Source organism: Podarcis muralis, chromosome 6 (assembly GCF_964188315.1).
Source record: "Podarcis muralis chromosome 6, rPodMur119.hap1.1, whole genome shotgun sequence".
NCBI classification, from domain to species: Eukaryota; Metazoa; Chordata; class Lepidosauria; order Squamata; family Lacertidae; genus Podarcis; species Podarcis muralis.
In genome coordinates, this window is record NC_135660.1 from 38,285,412 (window position 1) to 38,303,334 (window position 17,923).

General features: G+C 44.9%; 1 protein-coding gene across 1 annotated transcript in view; it reads left to right on the forward strand.

The window, feature by feature from the left end:
• The first annotated feature begins 10,188 nt into the window (after nucleotides 1-10,188).
• DGKG (diacylglycerol kinase gamma) overlaps nucleotides 10,189-17,923 on the forward strand; it is a 184,857-nt gene continuing 177,122 nt past the window's right edge. The window contains exon 1 of the mRNA XM_077930029.1: nucleotides 10,189-10,408. The gene's annotated coding sequence lies outside the window, so the exon portion shown is untranslated. The remainder of the gene's footprint in view (nucleotides 10,409-17,923) is intronic.

Here is a 17,923-nt window from a genome sequence, read left to right on the forward strand (position 1 = left end):
TAAAGCAGTGCGGAGTCTTTCTCATCACATTTCCCTGATCCATTTTAAGGGGGTGGGGGGTGACACACACGGGGTAGGGGTGCCAGGGACCAAACTACAGACCTTCTGCACGAAGGTAAAAGGAGCCTCCTCCATAGCCCTCATCGTGACTAATAGCTATTGAGATTAACTTGTCCTCCGTTAATTTATCTAATCCTCTGAAAGTCATCCTAGTTGGTGGTCCTCACTGCCTCCTGTGCAAAGCTTGAACTCTGTCCCAGATCTATGGTACCCCTCGTCCCATTTATATGTCTCTTACCCAGGGCAAGTTCTGTCAGACATCAGCTTTTGTGCTGCTCTGGTTTTAATCATCGTTGATTAAAGTAATCAGCCTTGTTGGTCCATTGGGAAATATCCAAACAGCAATAGTTGCATAATTTGAGTATTAGGACCAATTAAAAATTAAGCAAGCTTTTGAGGTCACCAGTACTCTTCTACAGGGTAGTTGTTAAATAAAAATATATATATATATACTGCATGGTGCTGGTGCCAATTTCAGGTGGGGAGTTTCAGCATCCCACCACCTAGGTGGGTCCTTTATCCTGGCAGGAATGCGGGTGACGCTGTGGTCTAAACCACTTGAGTCTCTTAGGCTTGCCAATTAGAAGGTCAGCAGTTCAAATCCGTGCAACGGGGTGGGGTCCTGTTGCTCTGTCCCAGCTTCTGCCAACCTAACACTTTGAAAGCACACCAGTGCAAGTAGATAAATAGGTACCACTGTGGCAGGAAGGTAAACGGCGTTTCCATGCGCTCTGGCTTCCGTCATGGTGTTCCACTGCACATGACCTGGAAAGCTGCCTGTAGACAAACACCGGCTCCCTCGGCCTGAAGCGAGATGAGTGCCGCACCCCATAGTCATCTTTGACTGGACTTAACCATCCAGTGGTCCTTTACCTTTTACCTTACCTTTTGTCGTGACATGGTGGGCTCCCTCTGCTCCTTTCTTCAGCTCTCCATCCTTCCCTGATCTTTGAGAGTGGCAGGCTCAGCAGCAGACAGAGAGGTCAGTCTAGCAGCAACTATTGCTGGTGGTGCCTGCCATCTCAATCCTCCGGGACCCTGATATAAGCATTATGCTGGAATAAGGCAACCAAAGCACTAGAAGCATTGTAGCGGAATTTAAACGGGTGCCTCCTTGTGTGTGTGGAGAGACAGAGATTCCTATAGGGGTTTTTTTTGGGGGGGGGGGGTTGTCAGAGCAACAATAAACTGAGCAGCAAAACCCAGTTTTCATATGGCAAAATGTGTTAGAGAGAAATGGAAGTCAGCCATTGCAGTTACACCATGGTGTCCCCTTCCATATTTACATCTGGATCACAAGAAGAGGTGTCGGAATAATATCTACTTTGTTATATGAGGTTAAAATAGTAATTGTAACAACAGAGATTAATTTGTCCATTACAATATTAACAGTAAAAAAGAAAGAAAATAAAAATGACCACACGATGGTGCCATCATCTTGAAGTATATATAAAAGCCTGAAAAGAACATGTTAGCTAACTTGTTTTGAAGACTGTCTTCCAAAAGCTATTTAACAGCCCCCCTGGGAAATTTTTGGAAAGGCATAAGATTTCAGTCAGTGCAGAATTCACAATGGTTTTTAAAAGTTTATTTTTGTTGTGTATGTTTGGTTTTTTGAAGAACTGTGGGCATTTCCAGGTGACCTGGAATACTGAGCATTCATCTTAATTAGTTCTTAGAGAAGTTAGGACATTCATTTTGATTTGCTTATGAGGAGTTTAGACAATGTTATATCAAAATTTCAATCCTTTGAAGAAGCAGATTTCTTACACGAGTCCTCCAAAACAACTTTAATTGCACAAACTGGATTTGCTGATAGGTGATTGAATCCCACCTGAAAATACTGAAAATCTGGAAGTGCCCTGTGAAACAGGAGGGCTTAATAACAGGCATGGAAAGAAAATAAACAGAATGTTGTCAGGATAAAAGCAATGGACAAAATTCATTTGCGAAAAATTGAGTTCCATGAGGACTCAGGAGGGGATAAGGGCCTAAGGCAAGAGATGCACTGATTTTTTTGCACAAGGGATGCCAATCCGATTCAAACAAGAGCTGAGCTTTTAACACCCTGAAATTCTTTTCCACTTTGGGTTAAAATTTGCGCTGAAGAAAAATTCCCAGCTTTCATCCTCCCACACCAATCCTCAAGTACTCTCCTCATGAGTTCCCCCCAGCGCCCACCTACTCTTCTGCTTAAGGCCTTTCCTGGTGTTTGTGGGAGTAGTGGCAACACACAGAGGCAGGAAAAGAGGCAGATCCCCACCAGAATGCTTGACATCCTTCTGGGCTGTTATGCTTATTTGCTGCTACACAGCACATCAGTACACTGTCCCGGACCCAGTGGCCACTGAGAGATTGAGTTTTCCTGAGAATGACTACAATTGTAAACCCTGTGGATATTCAGGAATTTTGCTGTAAGGTATGGTCTCACTCTCACTGGTACACCCCCTGGCATCCGCAGTCCTTGTTAGCCTCCATTAAAGCTGCTGGGATGGAACAAGTTCCTATGTGCACTTATGATTGGAATACAGCAAGATACCTAAGGATACATTCATGTCAATAATCTGCTCTTCATTGTTCTCCTTGGCTGCTTGTGCTTCATTTTGCCAGGTATGGGGGACCTGTGGCTGTGGTACTCCAGCTTCTATCAGTCCCCACCAGCATAGCTAGGGGTCAGAGATTCAGAGCGTTGTAGTTCAACATCTGGAAGGCCACAATTTCCCCAAACCTGCTTTTTGCAAAGTGCCCTTTCCACAAAAGTTCCCTGACACCCAGCTGCCCCTTATGTGCTCATGGTTCTATTGTCATTGTGACACCCACCCATGCTGTGCATCTTGATACATGTGAATTGTGTTTCATTGGTGGAGCTGTGTTATACATTAGATGCTGTGTCATGACCTTAGGTGTTAATCGGAGATTTCCCTGCATAGCAAATACCAACTTCACAGGAGGAATATTCCTTAGGAAAGAGTTACATCCCCCCTTCATACTGTAATCCCCTCACCCTGATGCTATTTGCATTTTTAGAACCAAAATTTAAGGGCACATAGAGGCTGGCCCTTTGTCAACAACCAGGGACCTGCACTTGGAGAACTTTTATTTTCACAGTGTGCATCCTGAGCACACCTTAAACCAGCAAAGCATATCTTTCTTTCTTTTTTTGCTCATGCTCTTTGAAGAAAGACTAGAAAAACATTGGTGGAATTATGCAAATATGGTCAAAATGTCTCGCATCAGGTTTTCAGAAACATCCAAACAAACAATAAGAGATTTTGCAGCATGCAGCTGGCATGGTGAGGCCATGAGTGTATGACCAAGGTGAAACAAAGAATGGAGTAACTGACAAGGAACAATTGTAAATTTGTGGATAATTATTGCCTTTGTTTGAAAAAGATGACTGTTACGGGGATGATAAACACTATGGGTGGAAAAGAATGAGGAGGGGTGTTCTTCACTGATTAGCAAACCAGCTGTGGAGAAAAGCTCTAATCACTCGCCCTCCATTCTGCCTGAGTGAGTCAGGCATATCCTTGCTGCAGTGTTCCCAAATACACAGCAACAGGTGGAGTGTGGGGACTTCAGTGATATCCAACACTGTTGGTCTTTAAGGTGCTACTGGAAGGAATTTTTTTTGTTTTGACTATGGCAGACCAACACGGCTACCTATCTGTAACCAACACTGAGATAGCCATTAGGGTTGCCATATTTCAAAAAGTAAAAACCAGGACACTCCGAAAGTTGTTGAGCTTTTTTCAGATTTACTTGCCTAAGATCAAAGACAAAGTACCACTTTTTGGAAATTCCACCTTTGAAATCCCAGTAATATCCAGGGAAATCCGGACATATGGCAGCCCTGATAGCCATCTCCCAACTTGCAAAAGCTGTCAACCCTCTACCTGGTGAATATGACTGGCTTGTGATTGGTGGAGTATCACCAGCTGTCAATCAAGCCCCCCAAAGTGGACTGTTGCAAACAGTGTCATTTGCCCTTCTTCATTCCTCCAACCTGCAACATATTCTTGAAGTTTGTTAGAGTCGGAGGTGACCATTCAGCATAAACTTGCAGTGTTAGTTTGGATTAAGTGTAGGATTATTTAGACCAGTATTTTTGTATCACAAGCAGCATACTGGCTGCTTCTCCTCTCGTCTTCCTTTTTACCCTTTGAATAAACTGCTTAATTGGATTACTGGGCTGTACTGGTTTCTGAACACACTCAAAGGCTAGTTAACCTCTCTTATGGCTTAGGCAACTGGGTCTACACAATGCCTTGGAGGGCACAATGCCTTGGACACATTGGTGAATGGTTGTAGCAGAGAGAGGGGGGGGACTAGGACGAGTTTCCAGGCATACTAGCCTACCCTGCAGAGTTGGTGCTGGAACAGGAGACTGCCCTATCCTTACAACAGTTATTCAGAGTAATTAAGCCTTGTCATTGACAGGTTGACCGGTGCAACAGAAAATATTAGTGCACCTCAGCCACAGGGGACGATTTGGCTGGAAGGAAATAGAAGAGAAGGAGTAAGGAGAACAGTTACAACGAAAGCAATAGCCGCCATGCATTTCCAGTATGCAAACTGCCCAACATTATGGGGCTCTGTTAATGTCGAACAACCTGGATCTATTTGCTGGTAAATCCTTTCAGTGAGTCACTGTTACATTCCAAGAAACTCCTCATTTCCCAGAAACTCTTCTAAGCCACAAGATTCTAGTTGCTTTATAATATTCACTGTGATAGATGGTCCTCTTCTTGCATCTGCATCCTCTGATGGATTCTGCAGTCATTAAGAGATGATGTTCTTCAAATGGATCAGGAATGGAGGTGTGTTCATTTCTGCCACGATATTGTTCCATCATATAGATTTTCTAGATGAGAGTATCTAATTAAGCAGGCTGTGGAAGAAGCTCCAAGGATAGGACTAGGACCTGGACAAGGATGGATGTGGTTTTCATCAGCTAAAAGCTGGCCATCATCAGCTGCCTGTCTGAGAGCTCTGCCTTTGTTTATCTCCTACTTGGCATTAAGGCAGCTGATGTGAAGTTACAGAGCCATAGCTGGGGGTGGGGAGTGTGTAGTCAGGGTTTCTGCCCCAGGTGAAGCCTCCAGAGGGGCGCCATTGAAGCTTCCAGCCTCCCAGCATGTCTGGGCTTCAACCAGAGAGAACAATGAAAAAGTGAATGGCAATCGGGAGCTCCATCCTTCCCCTTTCCCCATGAAGCTGTAGAAGGCTAATTTACAATGCGATGCAGGGAGAGGAGGAAGAGTTGGAAAATGGCTCTCCCCAGTGAAGCAGAAGTTAGGATCCGCTGTGGGTTTGCTACTGTGCGATAAAGAAATTCTGGAGGAATAGAGGGAGGGGCTGGAATCTGAGGAAGAGAATCAGTTGGACTAGATGATCCTTGGGGTCCCTTCCAATTATTTCCAACAGCCACACCTTTACCTATATGGCATGAGATCGTGTGAGATGGTTATGGCCATGACTTCAGATGGATATGGCTTGCATAAAATGGCGTCAGAGATGCCCCATGAGCCGAAGGTATCCCATGCCTAGTTTGCTGCCTATTTTCCCACTCTGAAGGAGAAGCTCTCCGGAGCCACTGCAGTGCGTCCTTTTCTAGGGAGCTCATAATATCTTATCTGCTTTCCCCAGCAAGCTCCTCACTGAAGGAGGTTTTATCCAGCTACGTTTCTGCTACCTTCCTTCCTTCCTTCCTTCCTTCCTTCCTTCCTTCCTTCCTTGGGTATGGAAGGGGCTGGCAAGGCAGGCCCAAGAGTTATTGCTGCAGGAGGCAGAACAGCAAATTATCCCCCTCCTCCAAGTTTCGGTGCGCATTATCCAAGGCAAATCAAGTTATTTTGGCACTTGAAGCACAAATGCTTCTTAATGTGCCTGGCAGCAAAAAAAAAAGATTGATGACTATAAGTTAAATAACCTACAATTTGCTACTTGTTCATGACACCCAAAATCAGCTGCCTGAGGAGCTGTTTCACTCTGCCTAGAGTGGGCCCAGCCCTGAACAGGCACCCCAGACTATTACATTGATTTTGCCAGCTGCTGTACTGATTCTAGAGACAGCCAAAAGCACAAAATGAAGAGTCCCCCCCCCCCACAGCAAAAGGCCCCAGATGCTTTAAACGTTTCTCATTGGGAATGTGCTCCAACTCCCTGTTCATTTTGACTGCTCTTTTCTGCCCCATTTCCAGCTCTTCTATAACCTTTTAGACATGGAGGTGAGCAGAACTCACTATTTCTAAGTATATAAGGATGTTATTATATTGGAAGTTTTGTTTCTGATTCCTAACTTGGGCTTTGCCTTCTCTCCTTCCCCACCCCAGCTGCTGCATACTGAGTTGTTGCTTTCTTTGAGCTGTCCACCACAACCCATCATTGTGGTGCATCTCAGAATCTTAGAGAAACAAAGGTACTGCCTTCTGGACTGGTGGACTGCTGTTTCCCTGACTTCCTAAAACAGGATACAACAAGTGACACTTTCTCTGAGTGAGGACTTATTTCCAAACTTGCTTTTGGTACATCTATGCAGGAATGATCATCATGGCATGTTGTCTTGCTTGAGGTCAGTCTCCAAGCTGTAGGATTCCAGCCTCATAGATTTCTAGCATGTTTGAATTTAATTAGTGCATTAAGACATTTGTTATCTGTCTCTCTCCACCAGGATTTCAGTGTGTAAGAAGCTCTGAGATGGTTGTTCCAGCATATGGCTGTAACTAGCCTCTTTTGTTTCAGACCAGAACAAAGTTTGAAACTAGCATTTTTCTCTACCAATAGTTTAGAAACTTTTACCTCTTGTAACTAAGCAGTGTTTTACTGCCTGTGCAATTTTTCTGACTGCTTTATGGAAAAGTACATGAACCCAACCTTTGAAAAGTTTTGTAAGTAAACCATTTTGTACAATGATAGCCTTAGATTTTTATATATCTAGGAAGATAGGTTGTGATGGTTTAAAACACATCCAATGCACATTTAAAACACATGAGTTCCCTCAAAGAATCCTGGGAACTGTAATTTGTTAAGAGTACTGGGAATTGTAGCTCTGTGTAATGGGAAACTACAATTCCCAGGATTCTTTTGAGAAAATCACGTTCTTTAAATGTGTGTTGAATAAGCTTTAAATGTTTGGTGTGGATCTGTCTCTTAGTGGATAGACTGAAGTTCATGTTTCAAGCGCTGAATATGTTATCTAGGAAATAGGGTGTTAGCCATGAGCCTGGAAGATCTGTCTTCAAAATTATAGCTCCGCTCTGTGAGGACTCTTGGTTCTTGCCTAATGAACATAGTAATGATTTTAGCTCAGAGGGTTCTGTTGGACATGAATGAGCAATAATAAAGACCTTTGCAGGCTTAACCAAGCTATGTAAATAATTATTAATATAGTAGTAAAGAAAACACTGTTCATTCCCACAGATTGCCTGTCACTTCAGACAGGAAGTCCCCCCCAACCCGGTCTGTCTCCATTTATAAATATGATGTGTTTGTTTTTGATTTCTCTTTCATTCATGAATGGCCAAATGCACTGTCTGATTTCCCACGGTGGTGAAAGGAGGGAGACAACATGGCAGGGGAGAACAGAGGAGATGGAGAGACTGACTGAACCCTGAGTGGAATTATCAGGAAGGGCACCCAAGCAGACTGGACAATAATATAATAAATCCACCAGCACATCATGGCTCTGGTCAAAAGCATGAGCTGAGGGCACAGGCCTTTCTGGTTTCTCAATATTTTTACATGTATCCTCTACCAATTCATCATTTCAGCACAATTCACACATGCATTTAAGGCATGTCTTTCTCACTCTCCTAATCCTGGGCACCTTAGTTTACCCCCAACAGAGCTCCAATTCTCACCACCTTTAACAAACTATAGCCCCTTGGATTCTTTGTATGGGGGATGCTTTAAATGTCCAAATTGCTCAGCTAAAAATGAAAACAAAGCCAAGACACATGGGTGTGGCAATGACACCAAGTAAAAATTTCAGGTTTTCCATGATCTTTAAATGCAAGATCCCTGAGATCCATAGTTTCCTCTGCTGATACCATAAAGAAAACCAGGGCATTGCTGCTTACATGGATGACCCTCATCACTTTCATATCTAGAGCCCACCACCACCCTCAATCCACCCTTGTACCCCCATCACTTTTCAATCCCTGTTAAGAGCTGCATAAAAATCAAAGTTCCAGTCCTTCACGGCAAGCAGGAAAACTGGAGGCAGCTGTAGCAAGACTGCAGCAGCTCTTACACAAGCGATGGAGGGCAGGAACCTGTTGTCCTTGAAATGTTGTTCACCATGCACTGACTGCTTTCATTTAAGCTGATCAGCATCTATCTTGACTACAGGTAGAGAAAGAAAAAAAGGGGGGGAGTGATAGTGGTGGAGGATAAAACTCTAGCATCCCTTTCAAAGCAAAGGTACACAGTGTCAACAAGCCCCCAGAGAAGTAACCTGGGGCCAAAGTGGAACATACGGTTGTATCCAACATTAGTTCTACTCAGAGTAGACCCGTTAACATTAATGGGGATGAATAACTTAATTTCAATGGGTCTACTCTGAGTAGAATTTATTGTGACGATTAAATGAGCAGTGGGAGAACCACCTTGAACAGCACCTTGAGCTTCCTGGAGAAAAAGATGGGATATAAATGCAACCAACAAACCATCAGTCGTCTTGAGGCCCTCCTCTTGCCCCCATGTCAGTAGCATATTTAAGTACATGAAATATCATAGAATCATAGAATTGTAGAGTTGGAAGGGACCAGATATACGGTAACTCAATTTTTTGTTCCCCATCCAACTTGAAACCATACTGAGCTTGGCTTAGCTTTGCAAATGCGCTAGCAGTTTTATGGCAGTACCATAACATATGCCATAGTTTTGTATGTAAGCACTTAATGACGATCCAGTCCTTAAAAAACCATAAAAACTCAGTAGACAGAGAAATGGCTTCCCTATCCTGTGAATTGGCATTCACGATTATGAATGAATTTTCCCTTCATCTACTCTACTGGAATGCTAAAGGAATATTTGACAAACTCAGGAAATTACAGACCATCAAAGAATCGAGATTTGCCAAGGTGTTGTTGTTGTTTGTACCTCACTTCAAACTGCATATAACAAGATCAGGGACAAGAGTCCAGCTTTTGGGGGAAGAAGCATGTCCAGGTGACCACAAGAGAAAGTGAGAAAGGGTGCGGGGGAGGGAGGGAGATGGGAAGGTTCCGCCCACTTTAGGCTCCGGCCCCGCCCACTATCCGCTGCACACTTTACTTCTCCCGCGCATCAGTGGTCCTCCCCATCCTCGCTTTACCAGTTTCAGGTTACTAAAGGCGCTCTCAACTGATGCAACCCATATGGGAATGCAGCTGAACATTCTTTGGGTAACGCTACTTTCAGAAATAGGTCTTCCAGACCTTCGATATGCATCTGGATCTAGGCAACTAATGAGCCCTTCAAAAAAAAAAATTAAACAAAAACCCGAAGCTCGTCACACTTGGACTCCATAAGCCAGCTTCATGAGCTATGGTACCCTAACTGGGCGCAATTTTACTTCCTCTGCATCAAGCGCAATATTTGAGGGGGGGGCAGCCTTCTGGCTCTGTCTCCTCCCGCTGCCCCCCGCATTCCTGCACGGCCCCCCCCCCCCCATGCCTTGCAGACACGAAGAAGCTGAAAGGGTTGCCCTTCAGAAGAGGGAGTCTCATTCATTTCGAGACGTTTGCACCGGAAAGTTGACGCCAAGCGCTGGCGGTTCCTGCGCGAGAAACGCCCGTCGGGCTTCCGCTAGGGGGAGAGCAGCAGGCCAGGAGGAGAAGAAGAAGAAGAAGACAGAAGGGGAGGACCGAGGGGGAGAAGGGCGATCTTCTCCCCTTACCCCACCCCTGGCCTCCCCTCCCCTCGGCGGCTGCTCGCCTTATTTGTCTAGGAAGTGGGTATTCTCAGCCCGTCCAAGATGGCCTCAAGTGGTTGTCACGGCAACAGTGTGAAAGTCATCAGTGCCATGGAAACCCTCTCTGTGGCATAATAATATAAATATTTTCCTTGAAGAAGGAGCCTGGGGATGAGTGGGCGATGTGCTATTTTCTAGCGCTGCTGCTGCCTGGCTGCGGCGGGCGGGAGGAAAGGAGGTGGGGGCTGGAGGAGGAGGAGGGACGGAGGCTCCCCCGGCGATGGGGAAAGGGGACCGATAAAATTAGCTCAGCATGTCTGCAGTGGCGGGGAAGGGCCCCGCGGGCAGCGGCGGGCCTTGGCACCAGAGAGGAGCCGCGCTGGGGCTGCCTGGGCATCGCCAGGTCCCAAGGCCACTAGATGGGCCCACAGGCGGGCAGGAGGCGCCCAGGTAAGAGGAGTTTGCCTGCTGCTTTGCTCGACTTGCCCCAGGGCTCCTGATGCCTTGCCTTCCTGTCCCAGAGGAGCAGGCACATGCCAGGCAGCAGCCGTAGCAGCTGAGTCTCTGGGCTCAGCTGCACTCAGAAGCCCACACTCACTTGGCAAGGGCACCGGGGAATGGGGAAGATGCTTCCCATTCCCCGGAGTTCCTGAGAGTGAGGGTGGCGCAGGGACAAGGGCGCTCAAGGCCGCTTCATGTGTCACAGCATCCCTGGTGGATGGACAGGCGCAGGAAGTGAAGTGCTGCGAAACCCATGACTAGATCACATGTGAATAAGAAATGTAAGGGCGTTTGGTGGTAGTTGTAGTTATTTTTGGTTTTCTTTGGGTCTTGTTGTGGGGAGCATTTACTCTCAGTATATAAAGGCTGGAAAGCCACAGTCCCAATTGTTGTTTCCCAGAGCATGTACACAGGGCATCAATGCACGCAAGGGTACCACATGCAGTGATGTGCATGTCGATCTCACATGGTAGTTCCTGTGTCAAAATGCCACCTGCTTTAATAATTTTTGTAACGTCTGAAGGGCCCTAGACATAATCATGAAACCAGAACGTCTTTTATATATAACACTTGGCACGTCTTATGGTTTGGAATGCATCTTGTGTTTTTCTCTCAGCTTGCAAAAGAAAAACGAAAACCACCGCCAGTTCGCCACTTTTGAAAGCAATATTGCAGGCTGAGCCTCAATTCCCATCTGTAAAATGGGTATAAGAACAACCCTCTTTATAGACATCTAAAAGGAGGAATGAGAGAAGGACTGGGAGTTTTTACCCAAGTAGTGTCTGAGGTGACCTATGGCGTAAAAGACAACTTGTTGCACATTGGGGGTGTCACATGCCTTTGTAACGTTTTAAGTGGTAAAACGTTATTTAAATGGATAAGGATGTATTTAAATAATGAAATGTAAATGATTCATTGTAAAACATTGAATACATCTATAAATGCATACAGCCACAAACAACCATATACAGAACTGCAATGGCTCCCCTCCACCCCATAACAGAAGTGGCATAGATGTAGAGTTGGCAAATTGATATTCGGTGGGCCATTGTTTAAGCAGCTTCAAATCCAGGCTTGTCAATTTGTGGGGAGGGAATGTATGTGACTTCATAATCACAGTCTTTTTAAGACCAATTGTTTTCTACTGTCAGTTTTGCATCATGCAAAGCACCTTTTGCAACACACAATTTTCAGAAGCTGATATCTATGAGGTGTTTGGCTTTCTTGAACATATTATATACATTTGCATATGGAGATGCAAATGTTTCCTCCATTTGCCTCCTAGACTTGTTTGCTCTGACTATTAGGAGTGAGTACCTGGGGTCTCAGGCAGAGCTCTCTTCCAGACTTGCCTGTATCCAACTCCAAATTCTCCCTCTCTCCCAACCATTTGATTTTGTGGAAGGTAGGTTTGCAGTTGCACCGGCATACATGGCTTTCAGGAGGGTAAAATGCTTCCCGTATGTTGTGTTGCAAAGTTGCTTGTTTGCCTGCCTCACCACTCCTGTTGCCAGAACCATAAGCTGCCTTACACTCAGATGGCCCATCTAGCCCTGTATTGTGTACTACTCTGACTGGCAGCTAGCAATCCAGGGTTATTCCCCACCCTACTCCCTGATCCTTCTGAAAACAAGAGGTTTGGATCTGGCATCTTCTGCGTGCAAACCATGCGGATCACTTATGGCAGGGATGGGAAACATGCAGCCCTCCGGATATTATTGCTGGCTGGACTGCTGGGACTTGGTTTCCAACAGCACCTGCATGGACCACAGATTGTCTATCCCTGGGCTAAAGCCTCTGCCACACTCAAGTGCTTTATGGGCTATTTTCCTATCACAACATTCGCAACTGCTGGCATGGCCAACTCATTCCTGTCCTGAGCATTGGGATTGCAACAGAAGGGTGGGGTTTAAACCTTCTGAAACAAATTAATAAATTTTGAAAATGAATGAATCAATCATGGAATGACATAGCATGGTAAAGTTCATGCTTTGCATGCAGGGAGTCCCAGGTTCAATTTCTGGCATCCCCAGACAGGGCTGAGAAAGGCTTCTGTCTGAAACCCTGGAGAACCACTATATAAGAGTAGACAATAGTGAGCTCAATTGGACCCAGGGCCTAATTCAGGATAAGTTAGCTACGTATGTACTTATTGCATTTGTAGTGTGCCCTTTCTCCAAGAAGCTCAGGGTGGCATATATGCCTCACCCCCTTTTATCCTCACAACAACCATTTGTGGGTGTGTTCATCCACACTTTTGCTTGTGCCACACCTAGAAGGCAGTGGGTTAGGAGGAAATGTGGTTAAGCTCTGTGCTAGCTTTGATGGAGAGCTCTTGGTGCAGCTTCCTAATTTCTGGTCTAGTGCTACGGTTGGGACCCTCGAGCCAGATCCTGATCCTTCCAATAACTAAGTCCCAGATCATAGGATCAGGCCATATAAAGAAACACTCCCACACTTCCTCGCTGTTTTTTCAGTCACTATTGTATCAGTTGGAATCAAGGAGTACTCCAAGAAGTGCAGCAAAGGGGGCAGAGACACTGGGTTGACTTGCTTGACAGCCTCCCTCACCGCCCCCCCCCCCCCCGACGATAGACCTTGGCTCAGCATCAATCACTTGAAGGCTCATCATCCAACATGTCCACTCTCTCTTGAGTGCTGCTGCAGCCCTCTGCGCCCTTTCCCTAGTACAAAGCATGTTTGCTGCTGGTGATGCGAGTTGCTTCAGCAGATATGAACTCACAGGGCAGAACAAGCTGTGCAGCAGGCGAATATGCTGGCTTTTTATTCCAAACATGTTGTTTATGTCATAAAAGGAGACAACTCTGCAAGACAGGATTGAGAAGTGGACAAATAGGGCCTCTGAAGGTGTGCTGATATGAGCTTAATATGAAGGTATATCTGTCTGGCTGTGGAACTGTGACAAGGTGTGCATATATATCTGAATTGGTCTTCACCGTCAGCGCTGCATGATGGATGAGCATAATCAAACAATGTCCTAGGGAGAACATATTTCCTCCTCCGCTTTGTGAAATTTCATCACTGTTGTGGACAAGACTCTCTGGTAATGCTGCCAGAAACCCCCCCACTACCGGAATAGATGGATGCTGTCTGTTCTAAAACTCTGACTCAGGGCCAAACAAGACTTGACGTTAAAAGGTTTCATAGCATTTAATGTTCAGGGATTTTTAAAAACACAAACAGGAAAAACCTGCATAGGAGATGCAAAGACTTGTTTAACAATTTAGCCCTTAATATTCATTTGAGAGATTACTTTTTAGATTTTTTGTGGGGCCAGCATTCATTTGTGAAGAGTAGCTGAAGGGGCATAGAGTGCCCCAAATCACCTATCTTGTCTGCTGATCTTCTCACTTCCCCCCAGTTGCAAATAGTGGTTTAAATTATGACATTGTTTGTTTACCAGTATATCCAAATCTATGCAAATGAATAAAAACTCACTGTTTATTTTCCGAGCACCAGGGATCTTGAATGATAACACGCTTTTCTAATTGTGCAATAGGTATGTGGCAACATGAAGAAGAACTACCTTGCTCTATGAGGCAAAAGGTCAATTTAGTCCAACATTCTGCCCCCAGCTGTAGCAAGCTAGATTCTTCTGGAAACTCAAAGGCAGGACATGAAGGTGATGCCCTGTTATTATAGCATCTAGTAATCTAAGGAATTCTGCCTCTAAACATTGGGGCTTATTAATCATGACTACTACGGTACCTTATTATTTATTTATTACAAGCAACCCAGATCCCTCTCCTGATCAGTGTAATTTCTGATGTGGGAATATTACATTTCCCTAGCACTGGAACCTTAAAATGTTGCATTTTTTTTAATACAGAGAACACTGGACATTGTATATTTGATTGTCCTATAGAAGGTAGCCGAGCAGCTGCCAAGAGGCACTTATTGGATAGTGATGGATGTTTGGGCAAAACCTTCCCAACATCCACTGAAAAGTGCATTACAGTGGTACCTCAGGATACATACGCTTCAGGTTACATACGCTTCAGGTTACAGACTCTGCTAACCCAGAAATAGTGCTTCAGGTTAAGAACTTTGCTTCAGGATGAGAACAGAAATTGTGCTCTGGCGGCACGGCAGCAGCGGGAGGCCCCATTAGCTAAAGTGGTGCTTCAGGTTAAGAACAGTTTCAGGTTAAGAACGGACCTCCGGAACGAATTAAGTACGTAACCAGAGGTACCACGGTATAGTCACATGGCCATGGGGACTAGCTCTTCTTTCTGATGATGTACTTGGCAGCTCTGCCCCCACACTGTTGGAGCGTGTCAGAAGGTATACACATATACCAATCAGGGTTCTTCCTTGCACTGAGAAGCTCTATGTGCATTCACCATTACATGCTCAGAACCCCTTCTGATGTGCTCCAAATGCATGGAAGGTTTATGGTCACCAAATGTGGCAGGGAAACTAGTCCATATGGCTCTGACCCCTCTCACACATTCTTTCAGTGCAAGGGGTTGTCATTTGAACCTGACATTAATTATTGTCATCAACACAACTCCCATTCAGTTCAGGCTATAACATTTGTTGCATTGTTTTGGTTGCTTTGGATACTTTTGCGTGCTTTACAACTCTAAAAGAGCAATATTAGGAAAGCGTCTGTGAATTGCAACAAATCCTTCTCCCACAGTTGCATGTTTCCCCTCTCCTGCACTGGAGTGTATAGCTCCAGTGGTTTTCCTATGGGGTGGGGAAACAAAAGTATTGATGAACCAATTTTTGACTACCCTCCCCATGTGAAAAGGAAATAGTAAAATGTAGTTTTACTAAAATCTAAAATGATAGAAAACCACAAAAGGAGAAAGATTTAGAGAGCTGCTTAGTTTGAAAAGGCTCATCAGTTCAGCACTATGATCCTCAGTATGCGACCACTGATAAAGGTAAAAGTACCCCTGCCCGTACGGGCCAGTCTTGACAGACTCTAGGGTTGTGCGCTCATCTCACTCTAGAGGCCGGGAGCCAGCGCTGTCCGCAGACACTTCCGGGTCACGTGGCCAGCATGACAAAGCTGCTCCGGCGAACCGGCACCAGAGCAGCACACGGAACGCTGTTTACCTTCCCGCTATAAAGCGGTACCTATTTATCTACTTGCACTTAAGGGTGCTTTAGAACTGCTAGGTGGGCAGGAGCTGGGACCGAAAGACAGGAGCTCACCCCGCCGCAGGGATTCGAACCGCCGACCATGCGATCGGCAAGCCCTAGGCACTGAGGTTTTACCCACAGCGCCACCTGCGGCCACTGATAGTAGATAAATTATTGAGAGTAATAGTTTAACAGATGTAGTATGAAGTAATGTGGGAATTATGTTGTTATTTCAGAAAGCACAAAAACTTTAGCATGCAGGGATTGTTCTTTGTTAATCTTAAGGATTTTGAGGGTTTTATCTGTAAATGCTGCTGCATAAGAATATTTCTTTTAACTACAGTATAATGATTCTTGAGCAACATTAGGCTGAAAAGCCTAAGCATATTCACTTAAAAAGTAAATGCCATTGAATCTCTCGAGCAGTTTTGAATAAACATGGTTAAGCTTGGAATGTAAATCATGCTTTATTCATGTCATATATATGGTATCTTAGTTTGCTGGTATTTAACTCTAAGGACCCTTCCCACACTGTCAAAAGCCTTTTCTAAAACCAGTTAACTAGCATGATGAATGTTTGGTGATACCAGACACTATTTGATATTTTTCTATAAAGTATATATTCTACTTGTTCTTGATTTGTCAGGGACTCAGGACAGAGCCATGTTATGTCTACAAACGCACATTCATAATCTTGCATTTCCTGATGTGACACAAGCAGGTGGAGGCAGGGGACTTTGGTAGAGATCAATAGATGCTAGTGATGTTCTTAATCTTTCCACACCCAGAAATTCTCTTCTGCAAATGCCCCCCTCCATCTCAGTCCCCTATCTGGAGAGAAATTGGTTAAGACACCTTGGGTGGGCAATTTTCAAGGGAGAATCATTGGTCGGAGGAATAATTAAGCATCCCCTCTACCCATCAGTTATTCCCTGGGAATGACCACCTATAAGAAATTCTGTAATAGTGGATTTCTTCTATCAATAAGGGTCTGGAATAGATTACCGTATTTTTTGCCCTATAGGGCGCACCGGCCCATAGGGCGCACTTATGGGGGGGGGGATAAAGAAAAAAAATTATTCCCCCCCCCCAGCCCCAAAGAGCAAATAAGCCATGACAGTGAGCGGGATGGATCCCGCTAGCTGTCCTGGCTTCGTTTTTAGCCTTGGGGCTAGGCGTCCGGGAGCGAAGGCGAGGTTGCGCAACCTTGCCATCGCTCCCGGAGCTTGCCGGGCTGGTGGTGGGGGAAGCCCGAGCTTCCCCCAACCCCAGCCCCCAGAACGGGTCCGGGAGCGACGGCGAGGTTGCGCAACCTCGCCATCGCTCCCAGAGCTTGCGGAGCTTGCTGTCCACAAGCCTTGGGAGCCCGGTGGGAAGTTGCGCCGGGCTCCCAAGGCTTGCGGAGAGCTTCCTGAAGCCTGGAGAGTGAGAGGGGTCAGTGCGCACCGACCCCTCTTGCTCTCCAGGCTTCAGCGAAAGCCTGCATTCGCCCCATAGGACGCACACACATTTCCCCTTTATTTTTGGAGGGGGGAAAGTGCGTCCTATAGGGCGAAAAATACGGTATCTTTGAAGTTCCTCCCAACTGTATGATTCCATGACTGTAAAATGTTCCCCAGCTCTGCATTGCTATTCCATTATATAACTTGCAATTCCAGCAACACAGTGGTTAAATATTATCACATTTGCTCTTCTACTAACTTAACTTTCCCAGTTCAAGTTGTGCTTCAAATAATTGTGTTTCCTCAATTACAGATTCTTCAGGTTTATTCAAATATTGAACTAACATTCATTTACCAAGTTTGCTTTAATTTAACTTTGATAAATGTATTACAATTTCTTTCTCCAAACTTGTGTTCAGCGTGTTGTACCGTCTTGTGACATGGGATGCTAGAATAAATTAGATTTTAAGGAGTTTCGCTGTTGCTTCAGAAGAAACAAGGAATACTGTATTCCACTTCGTCTTAAATTTCCAGTTAATTGACTGAGCATTACAGCTTATCTAAAGTGCTAGAAAAGCAGAGGGTCTTTTCTTTAACTATATCTTATACTTTGCTCAGATCGTTCAGTTATGGACAAAAATGGAATGTGTTGCTAAAACAACAATAAATGCTAACATTTTAAATACTGCTGTTAGACAACCGTCAGTTCTTGTCGTAATCTTATTTTTGCAGAACACAAAATGTATTTCCATAAACCTGTTTATTTCAGTGAACTTCAGCCAGTTTAGTTTGTGCTGGATGGTGCACATTTAGGGATCAGTGGCAGAACAGAATGGGAGCTGCTGTGGTCACAGAGGTTACTCTCCTGCTGCCTTGGAAAGTTTATAGATATGATCAAGATTTTCAG